Source organism: Lichenostomus cassidix, chromosome Z, assembly GCF_008360975.1.
Source record: "Lichenostomus cassidix isolate B80296 chromosome Z, HeHo_3.0, whole genome shotgun sequence".
Taxonomy (NCBI): Eukaryota; Metazoa; Chordata; class Aves; order Passeriformes; family Meliphagidae; genus Lichenostomus; species Lichenostomus cassidix.
The window spans coordinates 31,716,957-31,725,444 of NC_139511.1; the positions used below are offsets into that span (position 1 = coordinate 31,716,957).

The following is an 8,488-nucleotide window of genomic DNA, read 5'->3' on the forward strand; positions in this document are numbered from 1 at the left end:
TCAACTCATGCCATTAAGCTTTGATCTGAGTGAGTATAGTATCGTCAGCACACAGTCTGCAAAAAGCTGTGCTACACAGCCCCAGTCACTTTTTCCAGCTTTTGATGCATCCTGTTTAAGGACAATATATCTGCAACTAGGAAAAAGGGTAAAGAATTTCACATTGCAAAAGGTCCCTTTCTGCTTGGCAGCAATCACAAAGGGGACAAGGAAGACACAGCCTCCACAAGAAAGCAGCTTTTCCCAAAAGAAATCCCCAAGCTCAAATTTTAGGACAGAAATACTTTAAACCACCACCCCTTCCACAGGACATCCTGGTCACTGGGTCATTTACACTAACCAGCCAGATATCTGGTTTTAAAAAGTGCAACACAGAGGTGCTCCATGATCCTACCACAGAGTCACGAAGTATCACTGCATATTTCTGTCTTCCACTGAGAAAAGTTATGAAGCTTTGTAGCTTTGTCATCACATTCATAAGGACTTTTTTGGAAAGGAGTGACTTCTACGTCTTGCTTTTGTAACTTGCTCTTTATCTTGGGAAAAGATGAGGACACCAATTGTGTCCAGCACAAGATTAAACTGCAGTTTGAGATGCATGCCTGCCCAGTAACATTAAAAGAAATTGTACTGTTATTTTCCGCTCCATCTTTGCCATTTGGGAACATCATGCCATAAACTAGTACATGTTTTCAGTAAGAGGGTAGAACACAACATGGCTTATACTTAGAAAGCATCACAGTGGTACCTTTGAGATTCACAGGCATAAAGAGTAAGCTATCTGTTAAGCTTGATAGCTACACAACTGCATTAATATCTGTGGCACAGCTAAAAGTAACAGCAAATGAAACAAAAATATCCCTGAACTATGCAGAAAAACATCAGCCAAGAAAAAGCCTCTAGCACAATGAAAGGAAATGACATTGACGAAAGAAAGCAATAAACTGGCGAAGTCAGTATTTAGTAGCCATTGTCAGATGGAGCAGAATTGAAGTCTGTAAAGTCTTCAACAGACAGAGCTACAACAAGACCTCAGCTCCCACATGGCTACCATCCAACTGTGCCAATATGGAATCTGGTAATCCACTAAAGGGATAAAGACATGCCCAAGTACTTTTGCAATCAGTGAGTGTCAGCTGTGAAGAGTAATGAATTTCTGATCAATCCTGGCAACCCATACAGACTTCAATAACCACTTATCTCTAAAGTTATTCATAGAAGAATATGAAAATAGCTGGCACACTTGATAAGGCAGCCCACATACCTGCTGAGTCAGGTGTGGCACAGGGCAGTTAGCTCGGAGCACTGCCAGACAGCGGGTGCTGATCTTCCCGTTTTGCCTGATCCACAGAGCCAACAGCTGTTACTTGCATTTTCTATTCTTCAGCTCCAGCTGCACCCCCGCTACTGAAGCTTTAATCCTTATGGTCAGCATGGCAGTTAAAGCCATGCCAAGCAGGCTAATGTAAGCCTGATTCAACATCATGCACAGACATATCCAGGAAAGAAGGACGACAGAATTTTTTTCAAGTTCTAAGTTCCATCCCATAATGCAGAAGTATTTTCAGGACAGAGCTCCATTAGGTTGCTCCTAAAGCTTCAAGGGACCAAGTACAGAGCTGAAGAGCTGTGGTCAACTAAATTTCAACCAAATGACTCCAAACAGAAAACACTTCAGGCAAGTGCAGAAGTAGCATGAGACAGGAAAAGCAATAAGCTTACAAGAGAGCAAGGTGAGCAAAAAGCAATTTTTCAAGCTTTTTATGGATATAGAATTCAAAACATACATTTTTTACATTAAGTTTAGGATATCCTTGATGGTGCTGAGAAAGTTCCACTGGAGCCAAAGCACACTCCAACAGACAACCCTGTTTGGCAATTATGTCCAGTTTTACATATGAAGATAATTGGGAGGACAGTTGTAGCAATGTGAACATTAAGAGTATGACACATGAACAGGGAATGCAGCACTGGGAGATGTGGCTGGCAATCAGGAGAACAAAAATAATTATCTGGGAAAAATAACATCTGTAGAAATCTGAAAACAGATGGTGTACAGGTGATTTCATCACTTTGCTAGAAGGAAGAAGCAAGTCCAGATCTCTCCAAACACAGCAGAAAAACTCTTATGGCTTACTTTAGCATGAATATTTAAATATACGTGTGAGAGAGATGGAAAATAAAGCAATAAGAACTGCTACTCTGATTTAATAAAGAATAATTAAAATATCTAAAATATTTTAAAACAAATGAATTCAATAAAAAGCACTTTCCCCATTGGCAGAACAAGAACATAAATGCAGAATCCATTCAGTTTATTAAATAAGAACATTGCATTCAGAGGAAGAGTAGATTTTGAACTTCAGCTCCTGTGCTAGTACCAGAAAAAAATACCCACGGATCTGCACTCAGAAAAGCTCAGTGCTGCTTTATTGTTTGGATGAGGAGAGTTCTGGGGTTTTTTAAACCATTCAGGTTTGGTTCTGCTTTTACTGGCAGTCATAGCCAAACTCTTGTTGCAGGAGCATAAAGAAAATAAGGAAAAGAGAAAAAAAGCCATCAATAGATCCCCAGAATATCAATATATTCCTCATGAACACAGCTCTCAGGATAAAAGTTATTGATGACAACTTGCTTGTTTCTCATTAAGGTACAAGAATTCACCTGTAAGAGCAGACATATCCTGGAAAACATTGGACCTAAACCCAGGTTGCTGGCACAAGCAACATAGCCTGAAGTCTTTAAAAAGAGATGTTACCTGCTGAATGTGAGAAAAAGCACACTTTGACTTCTACCATAAAGAGTATAACCTTTGGCCACGCCATTATTATTACGGTAAAAGCAAGTAAGAGGAAACAGGCTCATCAACACAATAAGGGCAGAGGTGCTGGGAACCAGGTTTTCCTGGTCCCTAACCCTGCTTGTGTCACCTACATCAGCAAAACCGCTGCTCTGAGACCTTCCACATGGCTTAATTTTGACCTTTACCAAGCTAACAAGTACAATGCTAATGGATATTGGTTGCATCGTTTGCCTGCTTGTTCCCAGTACAACCACCCATTTGGAAGTGGGCTAGTGAAACTGCAAATTGTTTCAGAGAGTCAAGCAAGTAGAGTGCTAACAGGTTTTGGCCACCTTTGTCTTCCACACAACCCTGCCTGCTATTTGCTAAAAAGGAAACCAGATCCCCAGAATGATCTCTGAACTGTGTGGTAAAAGGCTCCAACTTTGTTCTTTCATGGAGAATAACCTTACTATCTAGCCCAAGCCAGAACAGTCTTGGAAAGACTCTTTTGCTCTCCTTTTTCTGCCCAACTCCAATTGTTCTCTAAGAAAGTCAGCATAATACAACCCAATCTCATTGCATTAGACAGAGCTCTGCTAAGCAACACTCCTCCAGAAAAGAAAACAGAAAAAGGTCAGCTTGTATGTGGATACTTATGCCATTTAAACTGGCGTGCATTTTTATTATCTATGATCATGCTTTTTTGCTAATAACCCAACAAATAAAAATCTGAATGCTCCCATTTTTCCTACAGTGTTAGCCTGCTGTGTCAGGAAAGCTGCATCAACAGTTCTCCATCCTACTCTGTCTCTCTTTTGGTCCTTGCAGCAAGCAAAAATGCTTTTTCTCCCCATCATAAAAGCTAAAAAAGACAGGACTAACTTTGCTGTCACCTATTTTAAAGAAAGGGAACAGGGTGCTTCAGATATTCCATTCCGTAGTTTTAGTCGTGGTATTTCTTCTGAATTATCTGTATGACTTTTGTAGAATCAGTACAAGCACAACATGCAGCTACAGAATAAGACATTTTAATTTTTTGTTATGATCATCTTTAAACACTACAAGCAGAGTCTTACCAAGCTATTTTTTATCTATACCCTTGATACCAGTAACTGCAGATGTGCATGCTCATCAACCACACAAAAACAGTTTCAAGCATTCAGGATTCAAATCCCTAGCTGGCATAAATAAGAAATAATCTTAGAGAAAGTGAATTTCTGCCATGTCCGACCTCGAGAAAGCATGTAGAGTCCTTAGAAGCCTCAGTTGATTGAGGGAAATATATCTTATGTATAAAATGTGTTTTATTAAACACAGTAAGCCCTGACTCTAGCTCCTCTCACAGGAGTCATCAAGAATAACCATCCTCAGAGAAACACAACAATGTTTGGTCAGCCATGGCCTCTGGACTTATTTCAAGATTTGGTGTGCTGCCCAGAGTAGAAGACCTATATAAACACTGAGGGTGCCTGCTTCAAGGTTACTCAAACAAAGTGGTGGTTTGAGTCCCTCTCTACTCCCTTCTGTCATCATCTTTGTGCTGGCACCAGTGCTCACAAAGCCATGCAAAGACTCTGAACACAGGATGCTGGGGTGAAAAAAAAAAACCAAAAAAAACCCCACCAAGCAAAAAGAGAGTTTGCTCTCAATTACTCAGCCCAGGTTAGTGAACTCCAGTGCCAGCACAAAGGATGAAACAGACAGGGAGAGAAAAGAAGAGGCAGGCTAGGGGAAATGAAGCAGGTCCATTACTAGCTCACTAGCAACCTTCAATTACTCTGGATTAAAGTTCTGGAGAAACCACACCCTAAGAAATACTGTGCCTGCATGGTGCAATGCACATAATAAACACTACCAGAGCTGATCATATTTGACCACAGATGGATGAGTTCAGTACCAATTCTCCTTCTGCTCTTTGTGAGTCTAATTCTGCCAGGTCAGCTCACTGGTGAGCTGACAGGCTTGCAGAGATGAAGGCAAGGGAAGACTTGCTTTCTGAAATGTGTGTATTACACTTGATTAACAGGTGAGAATGTTTCAACCCAGAATCTGCATAAAAGTTCTGCTGTCACTTTGCTTAAGTCACTAAGGCTTATTCCTGAACCACAGAAGACTAGTTTACGCTCATATAGAGAGGGAAAAGTTTAGCTTCAGGAACAGCAGAGAAAAGGCCACTCCTGGAACAAAAAGGCGAAAATAAGTTACCTGACCATTTTTTTTTAAGCCAATGTCATTTCATCCTCTGTAGTTCAGCATTTGACCAGGAGCTACTCTTTATTTACACAATTATATATATGGTACATATCAAATCTGGTGCCAGATCAAGTATCTGATTGCACCAATACAGCACTGAGTGGTGGCTAGGTTTGAAAAAAAATTTAGCATTGCAAGAAAAGTTTGGTAGGGGCTGCCTGTGGCACACAGATTTACAAATGTGCCTCAACCTCACTGTGCAAAGAGACCATTAAGAAACTTTTCAACACATCTGCTTGTGCTGCTAGGAAACTCTATCCAGAGGAAATTTGGAATTAATATCCAAAAGATAACCATAACTCCTGGAAACACTACAACCTCACATATAGCTAAACCCAAGGTGTTTATGTCACGTAATTATAATATGGCTACAAGTCCTTCAGCTGCAACTCATCAGGGAAAAGTTACTGTGAACAGTTTTGGGCTAGCTGCTGGATTATTACACTCTAACCCCAATTTACAGCAAATTGTGATCTCCTGCAGTCCAGAGGCCAGCTGGTAATGCTTCAGAACACCTACAAGGAGCATAAAAAAACATGACATTTCATTATTTAGTGCTAAGTATTCTCAACTCAACAGGTTCAACTTAAATTCTACCATGCAGCACTTGTGTTCCATGCTACCAAACTTATATCCCCTTTTTTCTTGTTAATGGTTGACTTCTAATTTTTACTATTATTAGCCCTACCAAATTATGACTACAAGAAACAAGGTGCTTCACGTTGTGAGTAAAGGCACCAAACTCCTGCCCATACCAATACAGACTGTATCACACAACTCTTACATAAATTAAGATCCAAACTCACACAATGAAGACCCACCAACACCATTTTTATCTGTTACATACATCAGTAAAACACTGCAGAGTCCCAGGTACTACCCATTTAGCTTAATATCCTACTGGCTCATCACGGACTCACGCATTGATCTGTGTTACAGGAAAGTGTCAGCATACGTTGCCATTCCCACTTGTTAGGGAAACAAGCTGTGCCACAAGCACCCAAGCACAAAAGGCCTTTGCATTGAATGTTTACTACCATGACCCCCTTTCAAAACTGAGCAAGACTGCTCCATTACAATAGCCTTTCGACAGCAGGCTTGACCATCTGTTGTTAATGGAACGTCCCCAAGACACGGCTGTTCTCTGCAGTGCAAGCATCAACTCATTTTCAAAGGTGAAAATAAATTTTAATACATTAATCCATAGCAGTAATTTTCAAAGAAGTTCAACTTATTTCAGGCTTTAATTTAGAAGATGTTTACACCCCTCTGGCTTCAGTAAGGTCTATTCCAACACACTTAAAAATCAACTTTGATCCTTTACGTATGCTTTTGTATGGACTTTAAAATCTCCAAGGCCAACGGCTCAGAGGAAAGGGGGCACTCCTGGTTAAAAATACGCAAAAAGAGGGTTTAACATGAACTTTAATTTACAATCAGAATATCTTTCCAGGCATGTTTTAAGCATCTGGGCTGCTGGGCAGCGCCAGCCTTTTGTAACAACAGCCTGATGATAGGTTGCAGTGTAGCACTCCAGACTTCACAACAGTCTGGCACGCAGCAGCAGGATTTGTTGCATGCAGCTGAGCCTCCTGCCCACCACAAAGGCAGCCAGATCGATTTTTTATTTTTACACTCCCCCCTCACCATCCCAAGGCCCTCCCCTTATCCCACCCACGCGACTTTACAGGATTCACGCAGGAGTGAAGGGGACGAAAACCCTCCCGTTATCTTCTAGCACCCACCGGGGCTGGGAGAGGCGGCGGTAAGGTGAGCCACCCTCCGTGAGTGCTGCCAAGTCAGAGTCGCCTTGCTCAGGATAAGCTAAAATAAAATTACTATTTTTTAAGAAATAAGCACACGCAACCACCCCCTCCCACCCACACACAAAAATCATTAGCTCCTTTCCGATCCGCCGCTACGCCGTAAACCATCCTCCGAGCGGTGCTCCCGACACGCTGAGCACAGCGAGCGGCACCACGTCGGAAGACAAAAACCCCAAAACAGTAAGAACACAAACAAACAAAAAACCAAAACAATCACGGAAGCCCCCCACACCCCACCCTACTCATTTGCGTTTTTCCTCCCGCTTTATGCCGCCTGCACCAGGCGGAGCGGGGACAAGTGGGAAGCCTCCCCGACAGCTGCCCGCGACGCGTCCCCCCCGCCTACCTCCCCGGCCGGCAGCCGCCGTCGGTCCCGAGGGGAGCCGCCGCCTGCTCCGCGCCGCGATCCCCTCCGGCTCCGCTCGCGGCCCCGACGCCGGCCCCGCTGCCGCTGCCGGGCGCCCCCGCCCCGCCGTGCCTCTTATAGGGCGGCGCGGGGCTGCCCCCGCCGGGCCAGCCCGCCCCCTGCACGGCCGGGGCCGCCCAGCACGCTGCTTTTCCCCTCCCTCTGGGGGTCTTCTCGCCTTCGCCTTTTCTCCTTGCACCTTCACCTTTCCTTTTCACCTTTCCTTTTTCCTCCGCACCCCCTTCTTCTTTATTTTCCCTCGGCAGCGGCTGCTGTTGTGGAGTGGGGGAGGGCGCGGCGATTTGCATGTGGGCGTGCACAGCGCAGCCAAAAACAAACCGGGATGGGTATGTCCGCCCCGGCTCCGCACGGCGGGACAGCGCTCCGTGGGCTACCCGCACTCAGTGCCTTTTGTGAAGCTCCGCGCTCCCAGGTCCGTCGAGAGGCATCCCAGCCCCTCACGTTGCCTCCTGCACCTATCGTCCGGGCGTCCCTTCCCGGCGACTGTGGGAGGAAAGAGCAGAAACCCGAGCACGGAGTTACCTGCGAGGTGACTGTGCCCCAGCCGCCCACGTCTCCAGACCTGCACCCCTCCCCGCATCTCCGGAGCTGAGCCGTACAGACTGGGGCAGATCCGTCCTCAGCTGTACAGCTGCAGAGGTACTGAGTGTACCTAAAGCGTTGGCCTGAAAGGAATCAATCAATAATAAACAGTTTCAACAGGACCAGGCGTCCTGTACTCCATGTAACCTACGGCAATAAAAAGGCAAAGAACTGAAAGGTAACACTTGGATACGTAGCCATAAATAAGGATGAATTCAGTTGGGTCAGTTTTGGAGAAATTTACAACTATTCACAAACTTTATAAAAACAAATCTCAATTTATTTTTAACAATTCACAGTGAGCAACTTGACTTGCTCCAAATACAAAATGTATAAATTATAGGGTGTCTTATCTACCAGAGAAATGGCCTGGTCTTAGCAATTATTGTCTGATGGCTAAAGGTGTCCTCCCAAATGGGGTCCTCCCTTAGAAACCACCCGCCATGCAGACCCTTCCAAATTTTTGCTTGTTACATGGCAGGAGCAGTATAAAATCACACAGTGCAATTTGTGAAAGTATAGCAGTGCATTTTCAATGCACAAAATGCTCTGTGAATGAAAACAAGTATTGCCCAAAAGGCAGGCAACTCTAAATTATGGTTCCCTCTACAGACA

At 43.9% G+C, this 8,488-nt stretch overlaps 1 protein-coding gene across 2 annotated transcripts in view; it reads right to left on the bottom strand.

Moving 5' to 3' along the window:
• The window catches only part of ABCA1 (ATP binding cassette subfamily A member 1), a 91,763-nt gene extending 84,428 nt beyond the window's left edge, over positions 1-7,335 (bottom strand). For both annotated transcript variants that reach the window (XM_085042992.1, XM_085042990.1), the window contains exon 1: positions 7,211-7,335. The gene's annotated coding sequence lies outside the window, so the exon portion shown is untranslated. The remainder of the gene's footprint in view (positions 1-7,210) is intronic.
• Between the last annotated feature and the right edge of the window lie 1,153 nt (positions 7,336-8,488).